At 41.3% G+C, this 15,629-nt stretch overlaps 1 pseudogene; it reads right to left on the bottom strand.

Moving 5' to 3' along the window:
* Nucleotides 1–3,323: 3,323 nt before the first annotated feature.
* LOC137239345 (sterol regulatory element-binding protein cleavage-activating protein-like) lies at nt 3,324–5,838 on the bottom strand (annotated as a pseudogene).
* Between the last annotated feature and the right edge of the window lie 9,791 nt (nt 5,839–15,629).

Raw genomic sequence — 15,629 nt, 5'->3', positions numbered from 1 at the left:
GAAGACGACATAGAAATCCACGGCTTCTGTGACGCCTCCGAGAAAGCATATGCGGCAGCGATATACATGCGCGTGAAAAGAAACGATCAGGTTTTCATACACTTACTTTTAGCGAAAACCAGAGTAGCTCCAGTGAAAACCATCTCGCTACCACGTTTAGAACTATGCGGCGCCGTGCTGCTTGCAGAGATCATGGAATCAATATTCAGAAACATTCATTTGGGGCCAGCAAAAGTTCACCTCTGGACGGATTCAACCATCGTACTCGCTTGGATAAGAAAGCCGCCCTGTTCCTGGTCAACCTTCGTCGCACACCGAATCACTAAGATCATCGATATGGTCGGTAACAAGGACTGGCTTCACGTTGACTCGGAATCTAACCCAGCGGATTTAGGGAGCAGAGGACAACTAGCGTCAGATTTGGTCAACAATTCGTTGTGGTGGCAGGGTCCTTCTTGGCTACAAGAAGACAATTCTCACTGGCCAGCACAAGATGCCGATTACAACACGTCCGTTGAGGAAAAGAGGGCACAATCGTATGCCACGACAAGGGTAGATCATACAGATATTCTTGAACGATTTTCAGATTTGCCACGAGCTTTGAGAGTCTTATCTTATGTTAGGAGATTCTATAAAAGAACGCATCCTAAAACCAAAGCAGTGTTCCAAGAAAAGTCGTGCATAATCTCAGCCGGTGAGATTAAGGCAACGACTCAAGCATTAATACGAGTCTGCCAGAAACAATTTTACGGGACCGAATATTTAAAATTAAAGAATAGGGAACCTATTGATCGGAAGAGTGAAATCCTGTCACTCAACCCATACATCGACAAAGATGATATTATCAGAACAGGGGGGCGTCTAGGGGCCTCAAAAGACATGTCGTACGACGAGCGTCATCCGATCATCTTGCCTTACAATTGCAGGCTGTCTCGCCTTGCAGTCATGATGATTCATCATGATTCCCTTCATGGCGAGAACCAACTTATGCTCCGCCTTATTCGAACCCAATATTGGATACCGAATGTCAAGACCATGATCAGAGCCATCATCCACAATTGCAAAACCTGCATTATTCACCGAAAGCAGGCGCAGTCCCAACTTATGGGTACCCTTCCCTGCGAACGGACTACTTTTACCCGCGCGTTCACCAATACCGGGGTAGACTTTGCGGGGCCTTTCGACATCAAAAGCTACCGCGGTAGGGGATGTCGACTGTCAAAAGGCTACGTATGCCTCTTTGTCTGTTTCTCCACTAAGGCCATCCACCTAGAAGCCACTAGTGACCTGAGCACCCCATGCTTCCTCGCAGCCTTTTCGCGTTTTATCGCTAGAAGAGGATGTCCGAAAAACATCTACTCCGACAATGGTACGAACTTTGTCGGAGCTTCCAGATCTCTACGATCGGAATTCAAAGCCTTCCTAGCAGAAAGCCGAGACAAAACAGTCTCCAGGTATTGCCACCAAGCACTAACTTGGCATTTTATTCCCGCCGGCGCTCCACATATGGGCGGCCTGTGGGAAGCGGGAGTGAAGAGCTTCAAAAGCCACTTCAAAAAGGTCGCGTCACTCCATAAATATACCATGGAGGAGTTCCAAACCCTTTTGTGCCGGATCGAGGCATGTCTAAATTCACGGCTTCTCAGCCCGGCGTCCAATGACCCAACGGACTTGGAGCCACTAACCCCAGGACATTTCCTAACCGGCAGCCACCTGCTGGCTCCACCCGAACCAGATGCCAGTGAGAGCTCTGCCTCGATGATCAATCGATGGCAGAAACTCAAAGCCCTCCATCACACTTTCTGCCAACGATGGAAGGTGGAATATCTATCCGAACTTCAAAAACGAGTGAAGTGGAAGCATCCCAAAGAAAATATAAAAGTGGGAGATCTCGCTGTCCTCAAAGAGGACAACTTATCTCCCAACGAGTGGAGGCTCGGTAGAGTCGTCAACGTACACCCCGGTGAAGATAACCGAGTACGTGTGGTCGACCTCTTTACCGAGAAGGGTCAAGTCCGACGACCTTTGGTCAAACTGATCCTTCTTCCCACGGAGGAGATAGATTGCGAGAGGACCAAGAGCTCCTCCTAACAATCCCTCCGTTCCTCCCTACTTTCGAAATATCCCAAACCATCCCACTCACTCGTTATTCCATAACGAGTATACCAGAGAAGCCTTTACGCAGACCCTCGGTCTGCCACAGAAAACAAGGGCACTCGGCCCATAATCTTTTTAAATTTTTAAAATTTCAAACCCCAGCGCTCGTTCACCGAAACAAGGCCAATCAACCACCCTAATGCAGATCTCCATCTGTCACCAAACACTTATTGTAAATTTTCAAAATCAAACCCCAATTCACTCGCTCACCCTGAGCAAGGACAACAGAAAAGCCTACCGCAGAAGGGCGAACCGATCTGCCACAGAACGCAGCCGCACTCGTTGCCGCGCAACGAGGCACATCGCAAGCCTACCGCTGATGAGAAAACTCATCTGCCCCAGATATCATAATTATTAATGAGTTCAATTAAACTTTTAGTGTTATCGCTACCTTATGCTACAGCGATATCTCAGTGCCAAAGACGCCGCTTGCACCGCCTCCACCACGATCTTCGTTGTCGCCACACCATTCAGAAAATGAATTATTCGCATTTACAAATTTATTATGGCGACTAATATACCCCAAATATACTTGTCTACTACAACTCACTGAAAAAAAGGGACTTCCTTTACCGGAAACATTTTGAAAAAAAAGGGCAAGCAAACCGGGCTGTATTTTCAGCTGGATAGGAACAAACACCACAAAGTGGATTTCGGGATGGTATCTGCCTCAAATTAATAATAATTTAATAATTAAACACCCATCACACATTGCCACAAGCGTGGCTCCAGTAACCAAAGACCCCATAGTGATTGTACCAACTTTTCTTAATAACTTTCAGTTAAAAACCCGAAAAAATGTATGCGCGTACAATAGAACCCTAGCATCCTACTAAAACTAATACCATCAGTACTCCCTTATGTAAACCGTGAAGAGTAAATTATACAGAAAGATCTACCTTCTTATTGTCGACATCCTGTTCACCAGCAGCATGAACTTTATCCTGCCCGCCGAGTTCCTTCTCCGATGTCACCCAGATACGACCACCAAGAAATAGTCCTTTATCATCATCTCGTGCATTTGCTTTGCCACCATTTGGCCCATCGGTGCCGGTACCGTTCTCGTCGTTGATGGTTATGTTTTTGGCTCATGTCGACGTCATTACCCCTCGAATTAGCCATTACACATGGTTAACCATAACTAGCGGGCGGGCCTATTTCAATTCTTAAATATAATTAGTGCTTCTGAAATAAAGATAATATTACATTATAAATCTCATTCCATTTAAGTCCACTCAATTACATACATACATCACTTTGATGGCCAATTTCTGTATGCCAACGCTTGTGAACGCAAATGTACCTCCAAAGATGTTGGTATTGGAGGTGTTATTGGTGGCGTCAAAGCCGTTAGTGTTGCTCTTGGCTCTGAGCAACCATAAAACAAAGTGTATATAATACAGAAAAGCATCGGAATGGGAATAATAATGCGAATATACGTGCAAGTGCGTGTAGAACAATAACGATGGTGTTAGCATCAACAGACTTGAATATGCATTCAATAGATTAATAGTGGTTAAGAGATTACCCTGGAAACATTCCTATACACATATACGCTCATCAACGCCCAACGATATAACATATGTTGGAGCAAGCGCCAGTAAATAAATCCCACACACATAACATACCATCCTGAGAACCAGAGCCACCTGTGCCAGGTTGCCAACGGTCTACGAAAAGGCGCGTTATCGGCCCACAATGGCCGTGTAATGTATATTCGATATTGGCATTTGACAGGCTATATACCCTGAGCGTATGATCCTTACTGCCGGTAAACACCATACAATTCGAGACCTCCATGCAAGTGACAGGCTGGTGATGCCCATGACACACTGCTATTAAAGTGATTTTTCATTTCCTCCTTATTATTGTTGGGATATGGGGGCAAGCGCCCGGTATGGTTTTGTTGTTGTTGAGATAACGATTGCTGCGAATGATGCGCTAGGCCAATTCTCCCAGCTGAACCAGCACGCGTTTGTGTTCTTCGATAAGCTGACGTGAAATTCCAATCGATTTGTTGTCCTTTCCAATAGGTTGCCAGTCGATAGAATTCTAACCGCCCGCATAGTCGTGCGATAATGACGCGATCACCATTTATATGAATGTGAGTTATGCCCAAATTAAGTTTCGAAGTTCCAGAAAAAATACACTTCAATACACCTTCCGGCGTTTCCCACAATTCAATACGTGCGTCCGCACAACCTACTGCCAAATTTTCATCAAACGCATTCATGCACCAAATAGGCGAATAAATCAAACGTTCGAATACCACCTCACCACTATCACGCTTCACTGGCAATTGCATATGTTGACGATTGATTGTTGTCAAATGCTCACCATTTCTTGCATCCCAAACCTTAATTTGGCCATTTAGATAAGACATTCGATCATATACCGATGGCCGGCAATTTTCGTTGGCACTCCTTCGAGTATATGCTCAGTTTTTCGTTGTATTTCTGATTCTTCATACCAACTGGAACGCCATTCGGCATAATTACGTGTACATATACGATAGAATACCACCATTGTATAGCTAAGAACAAAATGCTAATTAAGCACATAGAGATGACGAAAAAGAATTCCGTCGGACCTTTTGGATAGAGTGGTGCACCACCAGAAAATACTATTGGCGATTCACGTCGTTCACCGTCACTAAAATCGATAGGATCGAGTGCAGCAGCTAAAGCTTTCCACTGAAAGTTTTGCATAATTTTCTCTCGAGGATTGCATAATAGTACTGCTGTTTCGGAACTAATGGCGTGAGATGGCTTACTGGTGGGTAATAGAGTAACATAGCGTCCGCTACGCGATATATTATATTGTTTCATGATGGCACTCCAGTTAAAATTCGATAGAAAGTAATTCAACTCGAAGTCGGGATAGAGTAGGCGGCGTAGTTCGGCTTCTGTGTTATTGATAGTTCCTTCATCAGATTTGCCTACTACGCTGGCTTGACTGGCTGCGGTTTCGCCTTTTGGTTTGCGAATTGAAGGTACTCCCGCTGCCATTGACGCTGCCGCGTTTCCATTACGATTGCCCTTTAGTCCAGCTATATCTTTGCCATTGGTAGCTGCGCCGTTTAAAGCATTTTGCATATTCGAGAAAAAATTCGACACTGCGCTTTGTTCATATGTTTTAACGAAATTTGGTGTGTCGTCACTCGTAAATGTTGTTCGATTGCCATCTACGGCAAATAAATCTTCAAATATCCCGAATTATAAACGATCGAACAGATCCAAACACTCATCCAAATCATGAAGGCACGTTAAAAGAAACGTGTACGTGCCCATAAATTTACAATGCGCAAACGCTTTGGGATTTGACCATTTTTATTAGCTTGTACGCTATCTGCTGGGTGTGCATTGAGATCGGCAAATGTGAACTTCGGATGTGATTGAGAGCGATGAAACATGCCGAAACCACCAGCAGTACCGCCACCACTATTACCAATCAAGGATGTATCGGAAATATTTTTATCAAGGAAAAGGTAATCACTGCACACATCACCTGGATGCAACGTTCGGTTGGTATTTGCCACTGTATATTTCAGCATCATTTTGGGCAAGTGTTTTGCTTGTGATCGAGTAGCTTAATATTCATCGCAAGTATTGTGGAGAACATTTGTAACATGAAATCCGATAATAAACCGATAATGGCAAAAATACTAAATTTTTGTATGCGCTAACTCTACAATCGGGCATTAATAAAATGGTACCAATGGCGGCGCTAGTGCCAAATTTATGCACACATGGTACACAATTGGAAACCGTATCAAAGGATACACTAGATCGTGCTTTCGTTGTATTCCGTAATGCTTCGCAGGACGAACGCTTAAATATTATGACGGGACTGAATCGGCTCGAATTGATAGAGTTACGCGCCAAAGGTTGGGAAACTAATGGCTTTAATTCGTATTATAAAACTAACCAAGTAACGAATATCGATCTACCGGATGGACATATTGATCTAACAGAAAGCGGATCTCTAAGCACCTCCCCCACATTTGGTGGGGCTGGCGCTGCTGCTGCAGCAGCTATAGCTGCTGTTGGTTCAGCGCAGCAAACGCGATTATTATTAGCCCCAGGCGCGGTAATACGAGATTCGCAAAAGTTTCCAAAACCAACCACAATTCCGGGCAAAAATCATATTGTGAGAGAACGAGTGCTTAATCTTCAGCGTACATCGCAGTTGCAACAGCCAGGATGCTCCGTACCAAAACCTGCAAAGAAAAAAAAGAGATAGTCCATTAACACAAATGCATAAATGGGCAGCGCAAAAAAGGTGACAACTGACGGCGCGGCCGACGCCGTAGTTGGAGCACCCCTTTTGCGATGCCGGTATACCTAAAACCAGAACGAAATCTGACACCAACCGTTTTATGGACCTACACAACTAGCCACCTAGAAATAAAAGAAATTAATTAATTGATTGATTAACAACATGAAATAAAAGAAATATTTATCATTGATATTTTATATTGCAATATTCGAGAATTTACAATACTTACCATGTCCTCAATGACCACCGAACATCATTGTCCAACCACGCATAAAAATGAAAAGAATGAAGCAATCTACCGTTTGCTTCAATTCTGTGGAATTTACGTTATATACATATGTATGTATCAATGTCCCGGAGTATTTTTTCCTTTGTGCCTTTGCCGCTGGCATGCTTATACCAGGGCGCGGACTTTAAATAATGAAAATGTTGGTGGTGGTAGATTCTTCCAATGTGCCAGAAATACTGCCATAAAACCACCGACATGTTCTCTTACTTTAAACTTTATTTTCGTTCAGAATTGTGCACACAAACTGATGAAAATAGAGCAGGACACAATATATGCGTGCGCATTCACTACGTTCATTTAATAACAAAAATTCATTTCTTGTTTAAAGTTGTTCACAAATTTTTCAAAAATTGACTGATTTTAATCAGTACCCCTCCTAATGTTAGTTGGGTGGGCTTGGCAATTAGACACTTTAAAATGATCGCAGTATACGTTTTCAGCGCGAAAATACTGAAATATTGGCAGAATCTAAGTCTTGGTGGCAGAAGTAGTAGAAGTAGTAGAAAATGAAAAATGGGTCAGAAAAGTTAGTAAATCTACCAATGCGGTAAGGTCCGTGCACTGACTGCCCATATACTTATACCAACGTATGTACATATATATGCCGAGTTGTAAATGTACATTATATTAGGGATGCATAAAATGATGCAAACGGGTACCGAAGAACCCGTTTCCGAAAAATCGGTACCGGAGCCAAACACCCTTCGGGAACCGTGCCATTTGCTACAGGCCATCAATTAAACAGGACTAGAGGCGTACTTGGGGAAAGGTTGAATAAACAACTCTCATAAATAACCGAAAGGTAATACAAAAGAGAGAAAATGATACATTCTACAAATGATTCTCCTCATCCAAAACGAACATTTTTTTTTTATTTTTTCTTTACATCGCATACAATTTTGCTGTCCAAACATTTTTTTTGTGGCGGGCAGGGAAGTTGTTGGGTTTTAGCACCAACAACACAAATAACAGCGACTCAAAAGAACCCACGCTATACACTTTCTACCCGGTTCGGCACCAGAATGTGTGAACCGAAAATCGTAAATGCTCACTTTCTGCAGCACTAGTGTGCCCGTGGCCAACTAAAACGCTGCCGGGTGACACAAAATTAACAAAATAAGGCACTAAAGACCCAGGCACATAACGTGCGGGGAAAGAGGCCATGCACATAATGCACGCCACATATGAATATTTTTTTTATGCAGCGACAGATGTTTCCCCTTATGCGCGCGCTAATAAAATTTCCCAAATCCCCAATAATACAACTAGGGACCACTCGCCCCTGCATCTCGAGAATGACTCGACCCAGTCAAACATATTGCACTTCTTTCAGGAAAATGGGTCGTTTTGCCGCTTTGAAACGTAATGCTGCCACGAACGCAGCGCGTTATTCGTCGGAATGCCGAGTGTGTCTTGAGCGACACCCTATCCGCTTGTGCCCAACCTTTCGGGCGAAAAGGCCAGAAGAGCGCCTCTACGTAACCATTCGCGAAAGCTACTGCGGAAATTGTCTGGCGCCTGATCACCGCGCGAACGCGTGCCCAAGCCAAGGGCGATGCAAACGGTGCGGCGAGAGGCACCACACGATGCTGCACATCGCCTCAATCGACGAAGAGGAGCAGCTATTACGAGAAGCCCGCTCCAAGCCATGGAGCGCCCAAGTGGAAGAGGAGCTAGATTCACCCCGAGAGCGGATAGACGACTCAATCTCGTTATATGCGTCGGACGCTGGAACGGAGACTGGACCTCTTCGTCCACCCCGAAACCGAGATGCCAGCCGAATCGGAGCGGAGACGCGGTCTCTTCGCCCGACCATAACGCCTACAGCCAAATCATTTCGACCACTTCTGCAGCACGAGAGGAAGCGGCTCCAACAAGGGACAGCGACAGCCCAGCGCCATACATATAACGGCCGAGCGGAGACCCGGTCTCTTCGCCGGCAACCCAGGTACCCCCAACGGAGACGACATTCGCGCGACCGCAGAGCGGAGACACGGCCTCTTCGCCTGCACCAACGACATCAGCCACAAGATCGCAGCGACGGAGGCAACACGCTGCAGCTCACCACCGTGTCCACCTTCCGGTCAGGGCTCGTAGCCCAGCATCCAGCGGCCACCGCCACCATGATACCAACGGTAGCGATCACACCCACCGCGGTCGTGAAGATAGAAGCTGGGGGGCGGCTACACCTCGTCCGGGCCTTAATTGACGGATGCTCCCCCACCACCGTGATAGCATATGAGCTCGCCCAGGAGCTCCAACTCCCTGCCAGCAACATTGGCGGGCAAGCAGGATGCCTACTGCGCATACGAGGAAGACACGGCCAAAATAAACGAATTGCAACCCATGCGGCGGTCGTGTCCAATTTTCGGCGAATGGCCCCCACGACCAGCGTCGACAGCGCCATCGCATCCCCATACGCACATCTTCGTCTGGCGGATCCGCAGTTCTACTCATCCGCCCCGATCCGCCTCGTCCTCGGCACAGATGTATATGCCGAGATAATACTCCCAGGGATTCTGCCCACCACGTTCGGCCCTTTGTTAGCTCAGAGTACCATCTTCGGTTGGGTACTCTCGGGCACAACGAAGGCCTAACCTCAAAATGTTCGGTAACGACCGAAATACATGAATTTTTACACTTTTTATCCTTTTTTTATTTTTATTGAATTTCTGTTGTACACAGTCGCAAGAGGTGTGCATTTACAATCATTTATCATTACAATAAGTTATCTTTATTGAATTTTCTTCATACAAAATTCTATGCTCATTCATTTCCAATGACTTTGTAATAAACGGCAAGAAATATCAACACATGTATCTTCTTACTTCTTTTGGCAATCCCTAGCTCTAGGCAAACCTGGCTCAGGCCTTGAACCAGAACGGGAAAGTGCCGAATGACCGAGGCATCAGCAACCAAGCCCGCACACTGCGCAAACCATCTTGCGGGTCGCCAAGCCGGCGGACTGGCCGGCGTTATGTTAAGTTAGATATAATTAGCTATAAGTTTTTTATTTTTTTTCTCTTCTTCATGTTCGGTGATCCTTGGCGGACTGTGATGTTGCGTACCGCAAGGGGGGCGGCATGTTTAGGCCAAATGCCTAACTTTTATCTGATTGACGGCGCCCCTCCCTATCGTTTGAATAATATTTCCAGCCACCCACACTAACGCCGCATTTGTGTGCATGCATGCACATGCATGCGTTTCATACACATGCACGTGTGTGTGCAGGTTGTCAGCACTCATGCACGTATATGTGGGGGTCGTTGTGTGTGTGGCTTTTTCCCCCTCCTTAATACCAGAGGACTTTTTCGCGGCTTAGCGGTTGTCCTCAACGGGATAACCGGCCTCTTTCTCGATTAACCGCCAAGCAGTTCACATCGCCCAGGATCATCACCGCCAGCATTTTGTACGTTAAGGTAACATTATACCCATTGTATATTCTTCTTTTCACTTTGGAATTAAACATTATTTTATAACGAGGAATTCCTCTTTTGCGTTCTTCTTTATTTATTCCGAGTGACCCATCCATTCCGAGATCGACCCGTGTGCGCCTACCCACTGCCGGTTTCCGACGCACCCAGGCCGAACACATTAAGATGGAAAATTTACAATTTATGTGTATAAAAATGTAATTACAGTTTGCAAAATGCACACTTCTCACAAATAAATAAATTAAATTTATGTATGCTTGTCATATAGGACTTTGTAACGGCAGCACTTGTGATTTCCCTAAAATAATTTCCAATCACGTGCAAGCGGGTATATGCACAGATAGCTATACAACGGCAGTAACGATCTTTCCCTTTTCAGCACTTCATACACTAACGTAAATGCATGCATAAGGTATTTAGATAACTATAGGGATGCGTATACGAGCATACACGCCCGCTATGACATTCAACTAAACAGGGGCAGAAAGGCGTTGCTATACGGTGACAAAGATAAGTGCCGCAAAATACATTTTGGTATATAAGGGGGTCCGCTTAGCATTCGGTATGACAAAAATCGAAAGTCACGGTCTTAGTGTTGCTTTGCCAAAAGCAGTGAAGCAAAAGGTGTACAGTGCTAAAAAATAAAGTTTGCAAAAAAAGTTTTATTTTAGCAAGTGCGGGTTCCACGCAAAGTGTCGCGCGTTAAGTGAAGTGCGAGTGAACGATCAAGTCCCTGAGAATTTTGCACAGGACCATCAAACTCCTGGAACCAGGAAGAAACACAACCCGGTTTGAGGTCAGTTTCCTTTTTTCCCTCATATTGCTGATTTTTCGGTAAGTAAAATGTAATTTTTTAGTGATTTTTTTATATGAAGTGAGAAATTCTTCTATGTGAAATGTGAATTGTAAGGCTGCACAACAATTTTAATATTTTATCAATTTTCATTCCCATTTGTTTTGCATTAATTTTAATAATTCTAATTTTTAATTTTTATGATAGAAGTTTTTTTCTTTCGTTTGTGAATTAAATTTTTTATTAAAGTCTTTAACTTCGGAAATTTAAGGAAAACCAAAATTCTTTCGATTTAGTTGAAATAAAAATTCTTTTTTTGATTCCTTTTTTTTTTGTAAATTTTTTTTTTAAATGTTGTGCTAGCTTTATAATTTTAACGCAGTGAAATAAATTCAAGAATTACAAAAAATAAAATTTCTAGTGTGTGGTTACTTTTGAATAAAACGTGAATTAAAAATCAAAACTATTTATAAAAATGCAATGATTGTGCATTGTCTTATTTCCAATTTCTTGCATTTATGAACCGACTATGTGTTTATGTGCTTATGATTTTAGTGTTAATGTTGTGTGTGTTCTTCCATTTTTTCCAGGAACGAGAAGCAGTCGTAGGCCGCGACTTAGACGAATTTTAAGAAAGACTAAAACTGCCCAGGAGGTTTAAAGCAGAAGGAGAAGATAGTGGGTAGAGGACGTCATCCACCAGACCGGAGAAAAGCCCACAAAACATTTTTAAGGGGGTAGCAACAAAGCGGCAAAATTCACGGGGATACACGCAACACAACACAACTACATTTTCCAACAAATTGCGTCAACACATAATCACACCTACACAAACGGTATTCATCATTCGCATAAAATATTATTGGCATACACAAACAAAAAGTTGGTAAGACAAAACTTACACCAATACACGCACACGTACCCATTTCCACAACACAAGTGAGGCAACATTGTTGACTAAACACGTCAACATTAACTCAACTTTCCACAAATACGCAACACGTAACATTCGCATTTGACATAGTTTACAAGGCGCAAGCAACCTAGCGCCAGCAGCATGTTGCAACATATAGCTAGCTATGCGAAACATCAGAAGACACACCACATATTTTTGTCGGCAACTTTCGATCAGCATCCAAAAGGAAACAGAGCACATCACGGAGAACCCACCACAGCGGCTCTCAGTAATCTTCATATCCGAAATCAATCAGCGGCTCTCCCAACACTTAAAATAACCAAAACGAATCACACCATTAGGGCGCACTACAATTTTCATAATATTATTTCCTCGAAAAAATTTTTTTTTTTTAATTTTTAGATTTAAACATTTTTTTACCTTATTTTTATACACAAATATTTTTTTTTTAATCAAATACGAATTGAGATTTTTTTTTGAATTAACGAAATTTTTTTTTTAGACATTATTAATTTTTTTCGAATTTCAATTTGAAATAATCCTTCTAATCTTATGAGAAGGCAAACACATCATATCCATATTTTCGATTTTTAGTTTTGGTTTTTCTTTTCCGTAAAAATATTACAAAATTTTTTTACTGAATTTGATTTTTTGATATTTTTGTTTGAATTTATAATTTTTATTAATTCTCCTCAATTCGTGGGAAAGGACAAACTTGGAATATTTTGCGATATTTAGTTTTTTGCAAACTTGAATTTTTGTTTTGTTTACTTCTTCATCTTGTTTTATTTTTCACTTAGTTGACACATGCTTGGGGTTATTACACATAACACATAGCTTCAATAAAATCCATTTGGATTTCTTTCCTTAAAATTTTTTTAAGCTGCCTAACTACTGCATGACAGTAGTAACAAACTTACCATTTTTTTTTCATTTTTTTTGCCCTTTTAGGCCAAGGGCCAAACCAAAGTTGACATAATCGAATACGCGTTTTTTTTTATTACTTTCTAATTTTTTTGTTCACGCCACAAATATTGTCCTTGATCGCCCTACTAACTGATCAAATAAGTACATATGTATACTAATTTTGCTTTGTAACTTTGTATGTTTTTTTGTCCTCCACTTTCAGCTATACGCCGCATTTGGTACCAAACCCGGTTGACAAAGCGAGGTGAGTTTGAACAACAATCAACATACTTATATACACATTTTTCTTGTTTTTGATAGATATGCGTGTACACGCGTATGTACATATTTTAAGAAGTTAATAGGGTTTTTGCGAAAGCTTGCCTTAGAGCAAGTGCAATGAAAATATCTGAATTTTTGAGGTTTTTCTTTTGCTGGAAAAATAATGCATAAAGATTTTGAAATAAAATAAATTACCTTATTATTAATTTTATTAATCAAATTTAATGAAATTTTTTTATTGAGAAGAAAAAGATATATATATATATATATATATTAGGGCGGGTCGATTTAAATATCGCTCATTGCTCTGTGAAAATCGTATTCTAGGGATCAAAATAAGAAACTTTGCCGAAGGAACCATACCTCTAAAACGAATTCTGATGTCCCCCAATTTGGGTCGAACTTTTGGGTAGGGGCAATTTCAATTCTACCTGCAGTGTCTTGTGGTGGCTTAAAAAAAAACAACACAAGCAATTTTACGATCTGCAATTGTGTCACAGTGATACCTTCATTTTTTAAAACGGTTGAATAAAAAACCCACACAACTATGTTTACGACATGCAAATGTATCACAGTGATGCCTTGGTTTTAAAAGGGGGTTGTAAAAATGCTAATTTATAATAATTTTTTTAAATTTCTTTTCTATTACTAAGTTAAATTCATTTTTTCATTTACATATGTTCTGAATAAATAAATTTCTAAAGAGAAAAATAAACTCCAAAAAGAAAAAAACATAGGTATTTCAAAGTGGGATTTTTCAAAATTATGCCCCTACGACCCAAACGGGGGACATCAGAATTCGTTTTAGAGGTATGGTTCCTTCTGCAAAGTTTCTTATTTTGATCCCTAGAATATGATTTTCACAGAGCAATGGGCGATTTTTTTGCCTCCCAAAAAATCGACCCGGCCTAATATATATATAGATTAATAATAATAATGAAAAAAAATAAATTTAGTAATAGAGTAGCTGCAAGACTTTATGGATAAAATTTTGGAAGATAATTAAAACTTGGTAATAAACTAAAATTACTTCAAAGGCTAAATTTATTGACTTTTAAGTTTTAATAGAAGTACCTATTAATAGTTCTATGTTTGATTTTCTTTGGTAATTTAAGGCAATAAAATTGTGAATAAAGAAATTATTGTAAATTTGTAAAAAAATCCTCAGAATATTTATTTATATGGGTTGAGTCTAATGACAACAGGTATGTCAGGCTAAAGTTTCTTTTCTTTGTTGGTGCAGGTGTTGCCCTTGTGGCAAGTGTTGCAGGTGAGTTGAGATAGTTGTAGGAGTGATGGACAGGGACTGAGGACTTAGTGACAGACGATGTCAGGAAATAGTGGACTCCACTCGGATGACGGAGCCATAGTGGAGTCCAAGGCTGTTCACTCTTTTTTGAACAGAAGGGGTGGGAAGGCTCCAGCGCTGGCAAGATTTCGGGGTTCCTTTTATGTACTTCAAAAGTGGTATCCGTAATCTTTGCTAGTGCTTGGAAGATAATATTAAATGCAAAATTTGTTTATTGCAAGCAAACACAAGCTGCAAGGTATGCAGTCCAGCACGATATATATGTGAGGCTTTTGGATGCTTGTCCGGGGGGTAAATAATCTGACAGGGTAAGGGGTATTGTGGCAGCCACGTTTTGAGCCAGCACTTAAAACGCTGTAGTGCCACACTTCCATAGCCAGACGAGGGGATTAGTTGACATTGACTTTGGACAGTAGACATTCTTACAACACTCTACTCACCAGCAAACCCATTACATTTTTTCGCAGTTCCGTTTCAAAGTATTAAAGTTTTTTTACGGAAATTTCTTTCAAAACATCCTTTTTTGATCAACATTTTTTTCGGTTAGCTTAGGCTGTACAGTGTACACTTATAGAATTTAACATCTTTTTATTTGTGAAATTTTAAACCTTTTTTTTTATATAAGAAAAAAAATTTTTTTTTTGAGTTTCTATGCAAACTTATTATACACACAAAACTTGAATTCACTTATTTTCATTATTACTTTTTATTTTTTTTGTTATCAAAACATTATTTTTGTATGAATTTTTAACACACACACCCTCACATATTGAATTCACACAACTTTATTCTTGAAATTATATACATTTGATTTAATTTTATGAATATACCCTTGTATATTTTTTTTAATTTTTAACATAAAAAAAAAAATAAAAATAAATGTAAGGCGCGATAACCTCCGAAGAGATCTAAGGCCGAGCTTCTCTTCCAATTTGCGTCGTGCTCCTCTTGATTTTTCCCTACAAATTGGCCGGACGGGACCTACATGTTTTATGCCGACCCCGAACGGCATCTGCAAGGCAGATGAGTTTTCACTGAGAGCTTTTCATGGCAGAAATACAATCGGAACGCTTGCCAGACACTGCCGAGGGGCGACCCCGCTTAGAAAAATTTTCTTCTAATTGAAAAATCTTATTTCTAAAATTTTTATGTTGCTTTGCCCGGGAGTTGAACCCAGGGCATACGGTGTGATAGGCGGAGCACCCTACCATCACACCACGGTGGCCGTCATTTTTAACATACTTATACAAATTTGCTTTATACTT

This window comes from Eurosta solidaginis, chromosome 1, assembly GCF_040869045.1.
Source record: "Eurosta solidaginis isolate ZX-2024a chromosome 1, ASM4086904v1, whole genome shotgun sequence".
Taxonomy (NCBI): domain Eukaryota; kingdom Metazoa; phylum Arthropoda; class Insecta; order Diptera; family Tephritidae; genus Eurosta; species Eurosta solidaginis.
Note: the sequence above shows the minus strand (reverse complement) of the source record. Positions and strands in the feature narration are given on the sequence as shown.